Here is a 20,356-nt window from a genome sequence, read left to right on the forward strand (position 1 = left end):
ACCTCGATCACAGGTGTCCCCTGTATAACCTGGAGGACATGAACAGTAGTTTGGTGCCGTACATATGCCGTTGTTCTGACACGCCATTTCACACACAGCTGTTGATTATAAAATCAAATTTATGCATTACATAATAATTCGTACTTTCATATTTCTTCCAATCTTTCATCTTTTCTTTGCTGGCTTCTTAATTGGTATGTTTGTACAGTAATTAACCCTTTCAGGTTTTTGCAGACTAGTTTGTTATCCTTTCTTAGTGTGTTTGTTTATTTATTTATTTATTTATTTATTTATTTATTTATTTATTTATTTATTTATTTATTATAATGAATTAATAAATATAAATTAATAATTATAGAAATGACAAATAAACTTCATTTATTGTGTTACTTCTTTATGTATTTTTGTACCTTCATGCCGTTGCCTCAGCTTTGGTCAATCTTTTTCAGTTATTTATACATAACTTAGGCCTAAAGCAATCATTGTTTGGTTCCGGTTACCCGACCCCACCTAGTTTTTCACTTCCAACCCTAAATTTATTTTACATATTCGAGAAAAAAATTGTGAAGTCTCACAAGCAATAGTAGATGCAGAAACTGATATCAACTTATTTAAAAAGACAATAAATTATAAAATATTTTTTTCCAATATGTAATGGCTGTACATCTGATAGGAAGAAATAAATAAATAACACAGAGACCGTTTGGAAAACAATGGAAAACCTGAACTAGACACTAACACATAAAAAAAAATATAATAAAATTGAATTGAAAATCTACCTACCCCACCTATTTTAAAATTGAGCGTAATCGGAACCACATTTTTTTATTAGGTCTTATATATCGTATCATTATACAGTATATCAAATTTACTATCATCGTTTTTCAATTAACCTAAACTTACGTGCGCATACTCCACGATCTTCTATGTAACCTTGACAACACGTCTCTCGGCGTACTGGTTGTGTCTTCAAAACATCACCGACTGTCTCCTCATAGACTGGTCTAAAAGTCAAAATACCGGAAGTCGTCTGTGAGAACGTTCAGTGACCCCATTTTTATGAGAACTTTGTGATCGGATCAGATTTCTACACCATGTTTGCATAAATGTTGATGTAGTAATTATTTCTATGAGTCTTCTCCCAAAATAAGGATATACATACCAAGAAATTACAACAGAAATAGAATTTGTTCGAAACATTTTCAGCGGGAAGTACGTCTTTCAGAACAAAGAATATTATGACGTCATTGTCAGCAGACGACAGTTTAAGTTACAGTTAATGCGACCACGTGTAACCAAACTGGGATTGTCTAAATTAATATGTTAAAAATTGATAAGAAGCAAACAGAATATTTGTGTCTGTCTGTATGTGTGTGTGTGTGTGTGTTTGTTTGTTTGTTTGTTTGTTTGTTTGTTTGTTTGTTTGTTCTTTTTAAATATCCACGGAAAAATACATTTTCTGGACTGAAATATTGTAATATCAACTTGTAACAATTAATACACAATAATTTTACAGTAAATGCACTCAGTCTGCAACAAAATTATGAAATTGAGTTATATTTACGAATCATAAATTCTGTCAACATTACGAAAAATACATTTAAATAATTTCAACGAGAAAGTACGTTTTTTACCAAAAAAAATCTGCATTAGAAGAACTGACACATGTCAAGCAGTTTCAACCAAAATGTTCGTTGTTGAAGGACATTTCTCCTTCTTATATTGCAAATCACTTCAAATATTTCAGTAAGAATGTAATTTTCACTGAGACAGACGACATAAGCTACAGAAATTTTGACAACTATCGAATTTACAGTCTTAAATAAACAATAACACGTTTATCGTCATGTGACACGGTAGTCCAGACTGTTTTGACGACAGGAGTGGTTTGCTAACAAAACTGGCGGGAAAGATTTTAATCAAGCACTGTAGTCGCAACATGTTAGTGTAAACATCATAACACATCGTTCTGCATTGTGGTAATATTATCCTACGACTTGAATCAAGTTTAGCTTTCTTATTCGTAACAAAGTCTCTAAGTTGAGCAAAATCTCTTTTTTGAATCTGTCACCATGTACAAGTTGAAACTGGGGTATCCGATTAAGAAACCACAATATATTTACTGAATATTGTTACAATACTAATAATTTTGTACATGTTAATCAAAGGTCAATATTATCCATAAACCGTTCAGAAAGATGTTGAAATCGTGATAGCCGTTGAGGGCGCTGATTTTTGGTACCCACCTAAAATTCAATTTGATGTGACGGATTTATCGTGTATACAACTACAAAAATACCCACATGTGATGCAATGCTGTTCACGGTGTACAATATTACCATTAAATTATTGTACCTAACAAAATATTTTTTTTAATTTTAGTTGCAGTTAGTGCAGCGTTAACATATAACTATAGCCAAAATACGATTTTAGATGGGGAAAACGCAGACGACACCACAACGGTCTTACCTGTATCTGTCGCATACGTCATTGTTCATATATCCACAACTCTCCGTATAATGAGACCAGGAAAATTCCATTGTTTCTTCTGCATTCCTTGAAATTATCCTTTAAATTAAAGAAAAGGAATGACTAACATCTGATACTGACGACAATTTTCATTTATACAAAGTTGAGTAAAAAAATATATGTATGTTAACAATTCTCCACTCAGGCACGGATATGATTACTTGTTTGTCAGCAATCTGTAAAATTATGAGATGTTGATAGCGTTTCAGTGATCACGGGCGTCAAGCCAATGTACCCCAACGATAAGTAAAAAGGTAATTCAGGTGGTCAAAAGAAGGATAAAATTTTAATCGGGTCCGCACCCAAGCGAAGAGAATTGTTTACACACGGACACCAAGCCAATGTACCGCAACGATATACAAATACAGATAAATAGGTACTACAGATAATCAAGACAATAAATTTAAAGTTTTGGTTCATTTTTCGAATATATGAAATAGTGAAAAATAGCTAATTGGGTTTTCTGCATCACGTGACCCGAAAGTAGTGAAACTTTTGTCGATTTGTAGTCGGACCGCAAGTTAGTAAAAGTTCGATTCTATCGTTGTCTGGGTTTCCTCAACCCGTCTATATTTGTCTCAAATAGAATCGTTTAACACAATACTAAATCTGACATCGTTACTCACCTTTCATAGAAAATACATTTCCCCGTTTCTTGTCCCACAATCGACGGAATAAACAGAACTTGAAGACACACAACGACGAATATATTCCCGCGCATTTTCCCTTTCTGAACGGTACAGACTCGCTTCTTGTAGTGGACTCTTTTCCATACACGAGTCCAAACCACAAACGATGTCGCCAAAATCACAGAATTATGTACAAAATACATTTTCATGTTTCATAACTTTACAATTTGACATCTTTATTTTCAGGCCAAAATAATGAATATTTTGATTTTTGGAAGTAAATAGGACTGAATCAATGTTTATATACATTTATATTGCTTTGGCTGTACTATAGTTATTAGTACATATTATTTATATCATAGAATTGGATATCTCAAACGTCTGTCATATACTCATACAGAGACCACTATAGCGATCTGATTACAAAGATATAATTCTAAGACATCCAGACAATTATAAAATTCTCTCTCTCTCTCTCTCTCTCTCTCTCTCTCTCTCTCTCTCTCTCTCTCTCTCTCTCTCTCTCTCTCTCTCTCTCTCTCTCTCTCTCTCTCTCTCTCTCTCTCTCTCTCTCTCTCTCTCTCTCTCTCTCTCTCTCTCTCTCTCTCTCTCTCCCTCCCCTGAGTCTTACATCGCTATCCGACATAGATTTTACATATATTTTATCTTGTGTTGATTATATACACCTACATACATGTTATATAGTCTATAGTCCGCGGGGAAAGTAAATTCACAGACAAACAAAACTTTAAAAAGAGTTGGTGTTATGGCAACACACACGACATGGTGTAAGTTTACACAATGTCAAATTGTTGGTTTTAGTTCAGATTGGATAACACAATTCATGGGAATATAACAATTATTTTATCGCAAAAATATTATACAATGTATTTTACAATGACCCTTTTACTAATGGTCACGGGTGAAAACAATGATGACTCGATTTTGTTTATTTTCAAAATGTACTCAATTTTTGTTAAGGGAGCGGGATACTTCTTACCCGATACACTCTTCACTGTTTGTGACACAGACATGGGAATTTTTTTTATTTATTTTTTACTTATTTATTAACCATCCAACAGGCATTGCCCAATAACAGGAGGAAAGTTCAGTGTTAATGCAGGAGGAAACCGGAGTACCCGGGGAAAACCTGCGTGTTCGGTAGAGTCAAACTGAACGACACTCTTCTTACTTACAGCGTGGTAAATTTAATCAAACCCGCCCAAATCATTATACTATGCTAACGATAACGTTAAGTGTAGAATTCTGACAATTTTAACTATTTCTCTCCACACAATTCATAAATTCGCATAAATATCTATAAATACTATCTTATTTTATGTAAACACAGACTATTAATATCAATTTCCTCAAAGCCTTCATTGTCAGGTTTTGCCTATATGAACGTAAGGGTCTGTGGCGCAACGGATAACGCGTCTGACTACGGATCAGAAGATTCCAGGTTCGAATCCTGGCAGGCTCGGGTACCCTTCAAACTTTTTAATTCATTGTGACAAAAGTGACAAATACTGTGATTTGTATGACTCGCGTAGATGACGATAAAACAAATTTTGTCCACAAAAAGTGAACATTTGTGATTTTTATGACCGATCAGTTTTGCAACTTTGTCACATAATTTGATGTAGACGACCTATGTTATTATATTTTTCATTTCGTTAACGCTTCAGGGGGTAAACATGTCTCTCAATGATTTTGTTCATATTTAAGATAAATTTACAGGAACATTGTCGTCTGCATGTTTTGGCGCCAAATCACTATTGAATATTGATCCCAAATTCTTTTGTTTGTCAGAAAATTCCTCCCGCAGAATAAGAACAGAGAGCTGATCAAACTTCCGTTCATATTTGTTAGAAGCTCACGTGACATTACAAAATAATGTCGTCTGCGTCTTTTTCTTCCAAGTTTATTTGTGTCTATAAATATGTCTATATTTGTATTAAAATTTTGCTAATTCACACACTGACAGAAAACAAAGTAATACCCTGTCCTGTACCTGGCAGTGCTTATATAGTCTATATTCCGCGGAGAAAGTAAATTCGCAGAGAAACAAAACTTTAAAAAGACGTTGGTGTTATTGCAACATACATACGACATGGTACAAGTTTACACATTGTCAAATTCTTGTTTTTAGTTCAGATTGAACACACAATTCAAGGGAATATAAAAATTATTTTATCGCAAAAATATTATTCTATGTATTTTACAATGAACCCTTCACTAATGGTCACGGGTGAAAACAATGACTCGATTTTGTTTATTTTCAAAATGTACGCATTTTTTGTTAAAGAAGCGGGATACTTCTTACGCGATACACTTTTCACTGTTTGTGACACAGACATGGGAAAATTTTTTTTTTTTTTTTTCATTTATTTATTTTTTTTATTTATTTATTAGCCATCCAACAGGCATTGCCCAATAACAGGAGGAAAGTTCAGTGATAATGCAGGAGAAAACCGGAGTACCCGGGGAAAACCTGTGTTGTTCGGTAGAGTCAAACTGAACGACACTCTGCTTACTTACAGCGTGGTAAATTTAATCAAACCCACCCAAATCATCATACTATGCTAACGATAACGCAGGTTTCTGATCATTTTTACTGTTTCTCTCAACACAATTCATAAATTCGCATAAATATCTATAAATACTATCTTATTTTATGTAAACACAGACCATTAAATGACAATTTCCTCAAAATCTTTATTGTCGGGTTTTGCCTTTATGAATGTAAGGGTCTGTGGCGCAACGGATAACGCGTCTGACTACGGATCAGAAGATTCCAGGTTCGAATCCTGGCAGGCTCGGTTACCCTTCAATCTTTTTAATTCATTGCGCAACACTTCTCGTGTAGCTTTTGAAAATGATTAAAAAATATTTTTTTATGAAAGCAGTTTTTCGTATAACAACCTTCAACAAATATAACCATATGGAAAGATTTTGTTTTTTTAGCAAATTAGTTTTAATCCTTGTCTGTTCACAAATTGTCTTATCGACCAAAAGTGAGAATTACTGTGATTTTTATGACTCGCGTAGGTAACAATGAAACAAATTTTGTCCACAAAAAGTGAACATTTGTGATTTTTATGACCGATCGGTTTTGCAACTTTGTCACATAATTGGATGTAGACGACCTATGTTATTATATTTTTCCATTTCGTTAACGCTTTAGGGGGTAAACATGCCTTTCAATGATTTTGTTCATATTTAACATAAATTTACATGAACATTGTCGTCTGCATGTTTTGGCGCCAAATCACTATTGAATATTGATCCCAAATTCTTTTGTTTGTCAGAAAATTCCTCCCGCAGAATAAGAACAGAGAGTAGACCTAAAGCTGATCAAACCTCCGTTCATATTTATCAGAAGCTCACGTGACATTAAAACGAAATAATGTCGTCTGCGTCTTTTTCTTCAAAGTTTATTTGTGTCTGTAAATATGTCTATATTTGTATTACAGTTTTGCTAATTCACACACTGACAGAAAACAAAGAAAAATACACTGTACCTGCTTAAATTTGGCGCCGATTTCTTCCTCTCCAGTACATATTTGTTCATAACTAGAATCGATTATTTCGACCGAACTACATGGATTGTGTAGAAAAAAAACAGAATTCATTCTAGACTCTTGGAGAAAAAACATAATTCCTTACATTGGCCAACATTTGATTTATGCTAACTGTCGTCTGCAACTGTGATAGTCTTTACAACTTCAACTTTTACCCCAGATATTCAGAAATATACAGAAGAAATTGTAGTCTGCCCGCTTTGGCACAAAATTCAATTATCATGGCTATAAAGGAATGTGTGATTTTGGTGTCATGATAAAAGGGGCAAAACTGTGATAGATATATTTACGCTTATCCGTGTGCAGCAAAAGGTATCCATGAAATGTGTCGTCCATCCGTTGCTGTTGTTGTTGCTGCTGCTGCTGTTGTTGTTGTTGTTGTTGTTGTTGTTGTTGTTGTTATTGTTGCTGTTGATTGAGGAAGAAACATTATACGCAGCAAAAAAACATTAAACAAAATTAAAACAAAAACAAAAGAAAAATGAAATAGATAAAAACGGAAAAACTATTTGAAAAGATAAATATTTAAAAAAAAATAGAAAGAGGTTACGAATTTTTACATTAGAATTGGCGGAAATCTACATATAGAAATTGTCGTCTGCCATTCTTGACATCGTTTCATACATCTGCCTATCTATAGTTATTGAACATACGTTGTCACAACAGGTGGTGAGTAGAAAAGCAAACATTTGCCCTACAAACGCAAAGGTCTGCTCACACGCAGAGATTCGAGCCGAGTTGATGATAACACACGTCCTCGTTTAAATGAGGCAGCTTCATATCACAACTATTAGCGACTTTGTAGCGTTTTCCCGCTGTTTGCATTACGTCACTATCATCGATGACGTCATTGTAATAGAATCTGTAATTAGAATGGAGATAAGAAAGATGGGGAGACCGCAGACGGTACCAACAATTCATATTGTAGAGGAAAACGGAAAATCTATCATGGACGACACTACAGCAGCAACACAAAACTTTGGTGAGTTTATGTTACAGATAAACATTATCAAATTTAATTGAGGCCGTGTACTTATGTCTAATTATATACCAATCTGAAATCATACGACCACAGGCTTGCATAATTCCCCGGATGTTGAAACAAAATCAACACGATATTTGAAACATAATATTTTGATTAGGAATCAGGGTAGACAGCAATCTGAAATGTGATGCACACATGCATTACGTATATCGATTCATTTACGTTTCACTAATCACTCGTTTTCAATCCCAAAATGTGCTTTTTGAAACAGAACAACGCGAGGTTGATTTCACCTCTTTGATACAATTGCTTCCCACCAAAATTACGCCACAAAAATTGCTGTTTTTCGTAAATTTTCGCGTCTTTGGAACTGCATTTTGGAGTAAATCTGTAGAAGTCGTATTTCTTTATGAAATTGTGTCATTTTTTCCGGTTGGAGAGTGATGTTATTCGTTATTTTTTTTCTTTTTTATAAATAGTATGTTTGAAGAGTGGTGTTATTCTGGGTTTTTTAAATAATCAACGGAATGACGGATAATATCTGGTAGTGTAGCAGTCAGATTTCTACATCCTTCCACGATACGTGATATCAAATACGAAACTTTGAAATCCTCACCCAGTATAATAACAACCGAACCAAATAATCGTCATAAAACGTCACAGACCCCTTTACCTGGCATCGTCAAAAACGTACAGTACTATTTTTCGTTGCGTCGAATTCTCTGAGTGCGAGATGAACCAAACTAACTTTCGGAGTTTTGAAATTTAGAGAGTTAATGTTACAATATGTGCTGGTAAAACAGTTATCGACAAATGACAAATCGTTAGCGAGTACAAATTAGATAACCCCTAATGTATTCCATAACGAGCTGGGATGATAAGAATTCCGAGTTTTATACATTTTTACTCTTTTTTTCTCTGTTTGTTTTTGTTGCTTTTTTGGTTTTGATATTTCTCAGAAATTGAGTATCATATCCACCGTGACTATATCCGCAAACATGACTCAGCTGCCATCACATTTTTCCGACAAAATATTTCGAACAAAGTTACTCGATTTTTGTTTCAATTTTCATGCGAACGGAATCCAGTCAGGCTCTCGAACGAAATTGAACAATTGATCGTGTTTCAATTTTCGTGCAGTCGATTTTAATTCTTGACCAGACACAATCATTAATACTTCTTAATAAATTATCATCAAATGGGCGTCGAAAATGATAAATTTATTTTTATATATATATATATAGAAATGTTTCTCATATTTTACTTCTTTTGGACAGTCAGGAAAAAAAGTGGTTAAAACGACACAGACTGAATGGGTTCGTTTTAGAGAGTAATTTTCACAGCTTTTTTTCAAGTTCTCATTTCAGTATACTGGAACAATAAGTGTGTAAAATGTTCGTTATTGCACGTGCAATACCGAGCTTTTTACACTTGTTAGGTTTTACAATGTATTGAGTTAGAAACACAGACTTGGTCTATGTTGTTTCACGTTGACTTTTCAAGTAGGAAGCCATGATGAAATTGTTTTATGAATTAAAATCCCCAAATAAATACCCTTTTCTCATCCCCAAATAAATACCCTTTTCTCATCCAGATGGCCACTTTATATAATGTACAAATTATCTGAAGATGTCGAGGATCTAGGAAAACCCTACAACATAATTGACTGTTTTAACAATAGCAATGTCACAGAAGGAATACACCGACATTAACATTATACTAGAATAGTTTACAATACAATACAATACAATACAATACAATACAATACAATACAATACAATACAATACAATACAATACAATACAATACAATGCAATGCAATGCAATGCAATACAATGCAATACAATGCAATGCAATACGATATAATTCAATACAATACAATACAATACAATACGATGTAATACAATACAATACAATACATTACAATACAATACATTACAATAAATACAATACAATACAATACAATACAATACAATACAATACAATACAATACAATACAATACAATACAATACAATACAATACAATACAATACAATACAACTGTATTGATCCTTATCAGGAAATTTCAGACTCTGCCATAAAAACAATTTAAACGAGTAAAGAAAAACAATTTAAATGAGTACATAAAAGCAAGACTTTTACAATCAAAATACATACACAATCAGGATAAAAGATCGACAATAACTTGAAAAGTGTGGGCTTTAAAAAAAAGAATGGCCACAGTTTAGCAAAGCTAGAGCTATTGGAGATGATAGATTGGTTTTACTGTCGGTCGAAGTCATACACCCTCCACCAACATAGGGGGTCAATGCCTACATGCTATACACATTCAAAGAGGCTCCCTAAGAATAACATTCCTGTAATTTGCATATCAAACTGCAACAAAATGAATCTAGTCAATAAGTAGGGCAAGTAGAATGTGTAATAGAGTTGTCGTGTGAAATCTTCATTACGTCAAACATCAACGACTTTAAAAATTTCGTTCACTCCAATTTCAAAGAACTTTAAATTTTATTTTAGTTTGAATTCAAAGTAGTAGACCAAACAAACGAATTCTTGTCAAAATTGTGATTGATTACAAAAAAATGTCATATTTACAGTGTCTTGAATATCATACTTATAGAAATGTCGTGAACATTGCCACAATCACAATGAAATCGCAAACAAGGTGAAATTACACTCTGAGCTTTTCGCGTAAAGTAATTGTCGTTATCTAGTTTGCATAAACCAAAATTGATATACAATACTAAACAAACTGGACATTACAGTAGTTTTTTTTATCAGATTCCATTGTAAAATAATACGCAAGCTGGCCTTTGTCGGTTATCCTAATCTGTTTTTGTGGTTTGTAATATGTTCCCTTTCTGACGTCATGCCTGCATATCGTTTCATACCACAAAATATCACATAAGCTTCTAATCTTTCATGAAATTGTGTTTAAATAAAAATCGTCTGGATTTGTGTTGAAATGGATACTAAGTGGCTTTCTTTTCAAATTGAAAAGGATGTAACATCACAGTATACGTGTAAAATGTCATTCAGCTAGTTTACTATAGCTAACATATTTTCCCGCCAAAATCGTCACGTTGTCAAAATTCTTTCTTAGTCATAATATTTTTACTACTTTCATCCTTATTTTAGACAGAAAGGATAGATATATCTTTTATGTACAAATTTATGGTTTTTACATATAAATTTGAGAAAAATGAGAAAAAAAACCCGTAAAATTAAAATGTCCATATCTATGAAATTTTGTCACGTCGTTCACAATAATTATTTTCAGAATTGAATAGTATGATATGAGACATGTGAATTGAACAAAGGACGACTATTCAAATTCCATTTCACTTTGTACATAATTGTAAAGAATCTGTGTTACTTTATAAATAGTGTTTTAAAAAACCTATTTTAATCTGTATATTATGAACCAAATAAAGCTGTGAATTTTTCGTTTTTGAAAGGTGATAATAGTGATGCAAAAGATGTCACCAAGGGCAATCAACATCTGCATTGATTCAGGGGTGTATTATCTTGTGTAAATTGTCGTACTTTGCCTCAGGTCGGCAACAGATTGGTTGATGTTTCGTGTTCACATATACTTTCATTTCTTCTATGTTTGTGTAAATTGTTGCTTTAATATTTATCAAATTTTAATTCAATTGGAGATTAGCGATGGTCGACATATAACGTTTGTATAAGGCCAAATAAAAAATAGTGTTCTATAACCCAACCGACGCCAGTTTAAGCTGCCGACCCTAAACATTTTTTTTACAAATGTAAAATTATGACAATTTACTTGTATTACTTGCCAAAGTATGCGTATCTGACAGACGACATTTCGGCACAGTCACTTGAGAGCTATCATTCTATTCCAGAATGGTAATATTCTAGTCTAGGAATATACAGGAACAATCGTCGGCAACGGTATTTTTTGAATATCGTAAATAACTAATATGACATTATTTTGTATTATGGCCATCCTAAACTAGAATATTACAATCCTAGAATAGAATATTAGCTCACAAGTGACTGTGCATGTAGGTCAACAAACCATGTTTGTATTTTTGTGTGGTGCATGTCCCGCCTCGTTTTAGAGTTTTTGATAAACGATAAGAGATATTGCGAATCGCATTGTCGTGTCGTTAGCTGAACGAGTAAAAACACCTTTTATACATATTGAAATTCAAACAATTTGACTCCGCCTTATTGTTTTTGTTGCAGTCAATGTACATGGTAGGAGCATTGTCACTGCAAACTGCCTACGGCATTTCCACAGCATTTGTGTACTTTAAAATTGCACTGCTCAAACAAAAAAATTGTAAACTGCACGGTATATATAAATATTTGATTAAAAAGTACATGCGTTTCATAAGTTATGTTATTATTTCAAACTAATCTGACCTTGACTATCGATGCATAGGGACAAATCACTACCACCATGTATTTTCCCGCCAAAAAAAGTTGTTCAAAAAATGTCGTTCGCCTCTAATTTTTCTATAAATTTCTATCTGATTTTAGACTACAATTGCAAATAAGTATCTTTTTTGAATTTATTATAGCTTTTAGTAAAATAAAAACTTGTCATTTCCAGAAAAATGGAGTTGTTTTTAATTTGTTGTGTTCTGTGCCGGAATACACAGTACATCTCAATTCAGTTTCACAAAATAATCATAAAGATACTCCGTATTTAGCGATTTTTGAGTAGTTGTTAATTTTTTATCAAAAATCGTCAGAATATTTTTTCAAAATGTTGAAAATCAAATTTGAATATGGCTATGTTCATTATTATGTGTAGAATCGTTTACATCCGGGTCCTTTCATCAGATTCGGACAGCGTCCTCTGCAAAACTTTCTTTGACCCGTGATGTCATGCCTCACGTTGGTCATACTTTTGTCAGAGTGGTACTATTTTTAAAAACAAATTAGTAAAACATCCTTAGTAATATTAGTACTTGCCGTCTTAAAATTAAACTACCACAAGCAATCACTTTCAAACATAACATTTCATACTGCGTTAACGAGTTTCGGGTCAAAATGACAAAAATAAGCCTAGAGTTTGAAATGATTTATAGATGATGAAAATACATGTAGCTGAAATCACAACATTTTAATGCTAATTGAAATATGCAAACATGAGGATTTTTCTCGCAGAAAAGTATGCAAATATTGCTCCCAAAGATCGTGGCTAAATCTGGCATTACATGAATTATTCAAATCACTATAGTAATAATATATCGACAACATATTTATTGTTTTAATCATCAAATGAACAAAAATTTTATATCTTCAGGTTCAATTATCAACCAAAACAATCCTGGAAAAGTTTAATTTTCCAGTGGAAACTGTACTGCAAATTCACGAATTATTTATCGTTGTAAACGTTTTCACTGATTTGCCATGACATTTGATAGATAGAGCTCTCCCCTGCAGAGAGCTACTATTATTAACTCTTCTGTCTGTAAATATGTGATCCTAATTAGCATCTATGGTGCCCCTTAGGCATTCTAATGTAATCACATTCGTACTCCCTAGCCCTCCAAATATAAACCATGTTTGCTTAGGAGAAGGCCACTCCAAGAAATAGACGCATTTGCAAAACTATGAGCTCTGGAAATTAATATCATGATTGTACAGCAACTACATAATGCAAAATTTCAGAAAACCATCAAGTTGTACAGATTCCTTTAGAGAGTATATTTTGTGTGGGTCACATTGCCTCATTGGAGTCAGCAGATTTCTGAAATACATATGCAACGAATGAACAATGAATATTCATGAAATTTTTACCGTAGATAATAAGCACTTTGGTGATGTAGGCGATGTAAAATTATGAAATGACTCCAGAACCCATAGTTTATGAAAATGTCTCTATTTCCTAAAGTGGTGAGCCCCTTAAGTCAGATGAACTGAATAAAGTTCTCCCTAGACTGATGGATATTGTCGATTTTAGTATAAGGATATGAAGTTCAAAACGGCATGTAAATAATATAGTCCCGGGGGTGTACTCCCCAAATTTCCAGACGGAGGTGTACAACCCAAGTTCAAAACATCAACCTGTGAAGGTATTTCTACAATATGAAGATGTTTCCCCATGTTACCAACCCAATGACTCGGGAATTTTCAGATGGAAATGTGATCCATGTTTGGGAATTCTTTCAAGAAAAAGTGACCAATTTGGTCGGCACATACCCATACATTTTTTTTCTTTGAGAGTGCTCCCCCGGACAATATTCTACCAAGGCTTTTTCAGTGACGATTTTGTTGATTTTGTTGATTTTGTAGTTATTGCAACTTTATAAACGCCCTCTAACAGCCGTCGTGTGACTTCACCCGCTCTCAAGTTCACAATAGTTATGAAATAGCCAACAATCCAACAATTACTAATTTAGTTAGCCAAGTATAAACAAACTTTGCTAAAACCTTCTCCGGTTTCTAGACCACGTTATAATTATTCCCTGATATTTATAAAACGACGACTCTTCGATCGCCATCACAAAGGTGTCATATTTCACACATATATATGGCTACAAATATACCAAACAAATAGACTTTTTCCCACCTCTGATGAGAAAACGACCTACATGTTATTTACACAGAAAGAAATCAATAAAAACAATGATTGTAAACAACGATATGTAGTCAGAATTTGCATGTCTATGGACTAAGCAGTCCCTTGGTTATCTAAATACACATAGAGCGGTTCATGATATACTCAGAATACTACAAAAAAAACTAGGTTGGAATTGTTCCCTTTTACGTCAGAAGGTCATTCTGGGCTGTAGCACACAACCAGTGACAGACAAGCATTTACAAGCGGAACTTGTTACAAACTGGGAAAGTAAACGAATGAATTTGATTTATAACACTTGGTACAGTGTCACAAAGTGGTGACATGTTTTGTAAAGTGTATTGGCCTGGGTTGGCGCCATTAGGTTGACTGGTCAGATTTGTTGACAAGTTATGGAAATTAGAGACATGTTTACTCGAATATAATATGAGTTAAGTAGTAAATTAGCATTATGTTGCAACAGATGGCTGGAAAGTAGCTAAACAACTTGCATGAATTTATACTATGAAGCATGTTTGAAGTGCAGACAAGTAATACATTCTATCATTTGATAAGAACACTTTTAATGTCTTTTTAAAACGTAGCTAGCTGGCTCACATTCACAAACAAATTTCAAGTTGGCATTTAATGTAAAGAGGCCATAAAACTGTTCTTATCAAATGGTGTAATCAAATACATGTCTTCACATCACAGTTCCAACACGCTGTGTCATTTGTTCTAAACCGATTTCAGCTGTTTTCTTTCCCTGTAACAAGTTCTGTTTGTAAATGCTTCATTATCGCTGATTGTACATCGCCGAGCGCGTCCTTGTCCTACCGCTCCGCTTGAGCTCCTCTGTTTGTGGAACGCGGGTGAGAAGAGCGCCCTCAACGGTTGGTATTTCAGTCTAGGCTGAAGCGCTCTCGTTTTCACCTATACGAACTGCGATTTATTGTTTATATTCATTTAAAAAAATGTAATTTCTGTATTCACAACTTGTCTGAAATTGTAAACTGATTATAGAGGCAGTAAAGAATCAAACAGATAACATACTAAACATAGACGATATCCATCGCTGTACATTTATATAAAGTGTGAATTGTTTCCCTAATCTTGCTGTTGAATCGAGTCTACGTGCAGCCTAACACGTAACGGGGTATTCCATTTTCTTTACCAAGGGTAAACAATAAATACTTTTCACGCGTTCCAAAGTTAAGACTCGTTCATCGTTCATATAAGGGCATGAAACGCTGATTACCAGCACAGAAACATGTTGACACCATGATCACTGTTGAAGGCGCTGATATTTTAGGTGCTGACCCAAAAATCAATTTGATTTGATTTATTCTGTATTCAACAACAGAATATGTTTATCTACAGATGATGCAATACTGCTCACGGTGTACAAAATCATGAGTAAGTTATTGTACCTAACAAGTTTTAAAAGATTTTTTTTTGAACCGTTCAAGTCACGGCTAGTGCAGCTTTACGCCATAAGATGAAGATTGGGTATTTATTTTGGATTTTTAATTTATAAAATAATTTTATCAAGGTGTCCTACTTGGAAAATCATTGTGAAACAACTATGCCAATCCTTGTTTATAGTAACTCAATAAATTGCAAAAGATTGATAACTCTTAACTACGTAACATGTGTGTTATTGTACATAATAACAAACTGGTTACACATTTTCTTCGGGGGGGTTGGGGGCTTTTTGCAATGTATCGAGTTACAAACACACACTTGTTCTTTGTTGCTTCACATTGATTTTTCAACTAGGACGCCATGATAAAATTGTTTTATAAAATAAAAAATTGAAAAATAAATACTAATCCTCATCTATCTCGAATATGTAAAAAAAAAGTTTAGGTTCGGCGTGAAAAACTAGGTGGGGGTCGGGTAACCGGAACCTAACAATTTGTTTTATTTGGCCTAATCATTGTGGCTTTACAGTATCCTCTAAACAGTGTCACAGTGAATCAATCAATCGTACACGTGGGAATTATATAGGTTAAGGTGTATCACATTTCACGTGTGTACAATAAGGGGTCGATCGATGACGCCGTCACCTGGATGTACAACACTGCAGGGGGTCTAATACTCTAGTGTCAATAAAATATATGTACACCATTCAATTTCCCTACCCATGTAAGAGTACAAAACATTAGACACAAGTATGTATGTCTGTCTATAGCTATTAATGTGCGCGGGATTGTCTTTCTGTCCGTTGGATATATCTGACTCATATGTATCATTCCTGCCCTCCCCCCCTCCCTCCCTCCCTCCCTCCCTCCCTCCCTCCCTCTCTCTCTCTCTCTCTCTCTCTCTCTCTCTCTCTCTCTCTCTCTCTCTCTCTCTCTCTCTCTCTCTCTCTCTCTCTCTCTCTCTCTCTCTCTCTCTCTCTCTCTCTCTCTCTCTCTCTCTCTCTCTCTCTCTCTCTCTCTCTCTCTCTCTCTCTCTCTCTCTCTCTCTCTCTCTCTCTCTCTCTCTCTCTCTCTCTCTCTCCATCGTCGCAAACCGCGGCCTCTTTTACGGCGGCGTCCAAAACAGTATGACGGAAGAAATAACAGGCTGACCGGTTATTTATACTGCAAGTGGGAAAACAAAAGTGAAAACAACTTACTAGATAGTTTACCTTTCAAAAGTTTGGGGTTTAGGGTTTTTTTCTAAACATGTTATCAAAGAGAATGTGCTGCAACCCTACAATGATTTTTTTACAATCGCAAATAGTCGTTACTAAAAATAGTATGCAATGAGTTGGCGGGAAATTGTCAGCAGACGATAAGTTTACTTTTGAACGAATTCGATGTTTGTGATTTTCTAAATAAAAATCCGCAGGTAGGTGACATTGTCTTGGTATCACTATCTTGTTATAGTTTTTTACTTATTTATTTATTTATTTATTTATTTATTTATTTATTTATTTATTTACTTACTTATTTACTTACTTACTTAATTAATTAATTACTTACTTATTTGTTCATTTGTTTCATTTATTTATTTGTATCCATACACAAGTTCTCTTCTTCCACTTTTGATTGAGAAACAGACATGTTTCAAACAAATCACTTGTCCTTCTTCAGTGTCTAACTGGATCTGACAGAATGATCCAGATTTTGCTGGAGGTGTTGATTTACCAGAGGTGTGAAAAGGTTAGCTTCAATATATAAATTCTTATCAGTTATGTACATCTAATTGTCATCTAACTAATTTATTTGCATAGTTGTTGTACTGTCAACGATTTGGCATGGGTTTTTGGCCTTATTAGAAAGTACAAATTTTGAAAATGAGAATAAGAGAATTAGAACTTTGGAATATTTAAATTTGTTTAGTTATTGTCTATGTGTATGACCTTGAATTCACTTCCTGTGACCCATGAGTCGATACAATTTTGAGTCACGTGACCACGATTTTGATCGCAGACGATAGATATGTATCTTCGACTTTTGTAGTGAGTTGAGTTTTATGAAAAGATTCTAAATTAGTTCTTTAAAATTTCATAAGCTGACCAGGTGACGCAGAGTGGTTGCCTAGAAACGACATTTTAGATAAGCTAAGGAAGATGTCACGATAATTTGTGATATACTCACGAAATTATTTTGCAAAGTGCATAAGGTTAGTCTGCCGAATGTTACGAGTGTCATCAATCAAAACGGGGATGGTTTGTCTTCAAAAGTACAAACTTTGAGATTCAGACACCGAAGGTACGCTACATTTTACTTCATTTTGTTTTTAATCTAATCTATAACCACATACTGTCAAAACACAAGTGAAAGATGTTTTTTTTTTTGTAAATGTCATTTTCTATACCAGTTTTTGGCGCCAGTACAAGCTTTCAACAAGGACTATATCAATGGCGCCGTTGCACATTGGCAACAAGGAATCGAAAATTTGGGCGCCGTACACATTATTTGCAGTAAGGACAATGTCGAAACTTTTGGCGCCATACACATTATTTTCAATAAAAACGTCGATTATTCTTCTCTAGGCTGAATTTATACTCTAAGACTTAAAAAACAACAAGACTAAGAAATTTTAGACAAGAGAAAAGTTGTAAATGTCGTTTGTCTAGTACCATAAATCGTCGGCGATAACAGACAAACAGACGACAGCTCAGAACCCCGAGGCAGACGATTATTGTAAGATTATTATACCGCTCAAAATCGTTTTCCCTTCCGATCTTTCCCGCTGAAATGATTGATGTGATACACTCACGAAATTATTTTGCAAATTGCGTAAGGTTAGTTTTGAAGATTACAGATTTATTATGTCATATTGGACAAGCCCAGATAATATTTATTTGTCAATTGTCAAATGGGGGCTGGACTTGATTAGGTGTGTGACAACTATTTCCATTCCCACTTTCCCGTTAGCTATTGATGTACACATTTATCTGGTAAATGCATTTGTAAATTGTAATTACTAGAATGTTGGGATAAATTATTATTATTATTATTATCATTATTATTATCATTATTGTTATGCTCAAAATTAATGACAGACTCTCCAGATCATGTTCCACACGATATATAACAAAACAGACTAGGTGATCTATTTCGATCAGCAAAGGACCATTGCAAATATGATTTCCTAGTTGAAAACTAAATTTCAAATTGTCGTTTTTAAAATGTATGGAGGGAAATTGTCAGCAGACGACGAATAAATATTTCGTTTAAATAAAATATTGTGTGGTTCCGATTACACTCAATTTTAGAATAGATGAGGTAGGTAGATTTATTATTTTATTTTATTATTATATTTGTTCATATGTGAGTGTCTAGTTCAGATAGTTATGTTTTCCGTTGTTTTCTATATGGTCTCTGTTATTTATTTCTTCTCATCAGATGTACAGCCATTACAGATTGGAAGAACAGTTTTATATTGTCTTTTTAAGTTGATATCAGTTTCCACATCTACAATTTCTGGCGAGACTACACAATTTTCGTGTGTGTTTTTTCTCTCTAATATGTAAAAACAAAACCGGGGGGTTTAGAGTCGGCAGGGAAAAACTGAGTGGGATTGGGTAACCGTAACCACACAATTTTTTTATATTAGGCCTAACGCTGTACATTAGCAAATATAGACCTTGCTTGCAAGTCAACAAATGTGAAGTATTTTTTTGTGGTTTGTTTCGTAATTTCATCATAAGCAACATATCTTAAGGTGTACGATTCTATTTCTCACTGGAAAAGTTTTTAAACGGGGCGATTTATCTTATTTTTATTTCACATGAACCAATACTTTCAACGCATATAACTTTTGTTATGCAAGAATATTTTCACAGCGATGGAAATAAACTGCGCCGTCATCACATTAATATTAAGTGCGCATGCGTAGTGTAATGAGTCAAACTCAATGAAGCTAGCAATATCATTATGAATTGGCGATTATCTCCAAAGTTATGCGTCAGGGAAAAAACTATTTTTTCATTGTACTCGATTTTGACGACCTTATCGTACACTCGTCAAATTAACTAATTTATGAGCTCGTTCATTTACACACAGACAGTTAAAGATGGAAAACGACTTCGAGTACCTGTGTACCTTAAAAAAAAGCAGAAGTCAGAGAAAAAAACACGCATTTTGTCAACGACAACTTTAGCTTAATTTTGAAGACATAATATCTGATCGTCCAAAAATATTATATTTTAAAACAAAAAGATCTTGGCAGCGGTGGGATTCGAACCCACGCCATCGAAATGACTGGTGCCTAAAACCAGCGCCTTAGACCGCTCGGCCACGCTACCTGTGACAACACTCGGTGAAAAATCCAGGAAAACACCAGCGCCTTAGACCGCTCGGTCACGCTGCCTGTAACAACTCTCTGCGAAAAATCCAGAAAACACCAAAAGGCTTCTAATTTTGTTTTTTTTGTGATTTTTCATAAAATTTCATACAATTGTTCTGTTTATAATCTTTTTATTTATTGAATAACCATGGCATTATCTTTCTAAATTTGCCATTACTACCAAATCAGAAAGTCTTTAGAAAGAGTTTAAAAAGTTGTTGTTGTTGTTGTTGTTGTTGTTGTTGTTGTTGTTGTTGTTGTTGTTGAGGCCTAAAAAATGTTGGTTCCGGTTACCC

The 20,356-nt window shown here is 34.1% G+C and overlaps 3 non-coding genes across 3 annotated transcripts; 2 read left to right on the forward strand and 1 right to left on the reverse strand.

The window, feature by feature from the left end:
* The first annotated feature begins 4,568 nt into the window (after nucleotides 1–4,568).
* On the forward strand, nucleotides 4,569–4,641 carry Trnar-acg (transfer RNA arginine (anticodon ACG)). Its single transcript has one exon. It is a non-coding gene; the product is annotated as a tRNA-Arg (tRNA).
* A 1,266-nt stretch (nucleotides 4,642–5,907) lies between these two features.
* Trnar-acg (transfer RNA arginine (anticodon ACG)) lies at nucleotides 5,908–5,980 on the forward strand. The gene has a single exon. It is a non-coding gene; the product is annotated as a tRNA-Arg (tRNA).
* Nucleotides 5,981–19,937: 13,957 nt separating this feature from the next.
* On the reverse strand, nucleotides 19,938–20,019 carry Trnal-uag (transfer RNA leucine (anticodon UAG)). The gene has a single exon. It is a non-coding gene; the product is annotated as a tRNA-Leu (tRNA).
* Between the last annotated feature and the right edge of the window lie 337 nt (nucleotides 20,020–20,356).

The sequence above is a fragment of the Glandiceps talaboti genome, chromosome 19 (genome assembly GCF_964340395.1).
Source record: "Glandiceps talaboti chromosome 19, keGlaTala1.1, whole genome shotgun sequence".
NCBI lineage: Eukaryota > Metazoa > Hemichordata > Enteropneusta > Spengelidae > Glandiceps > Glandiceps talaboti.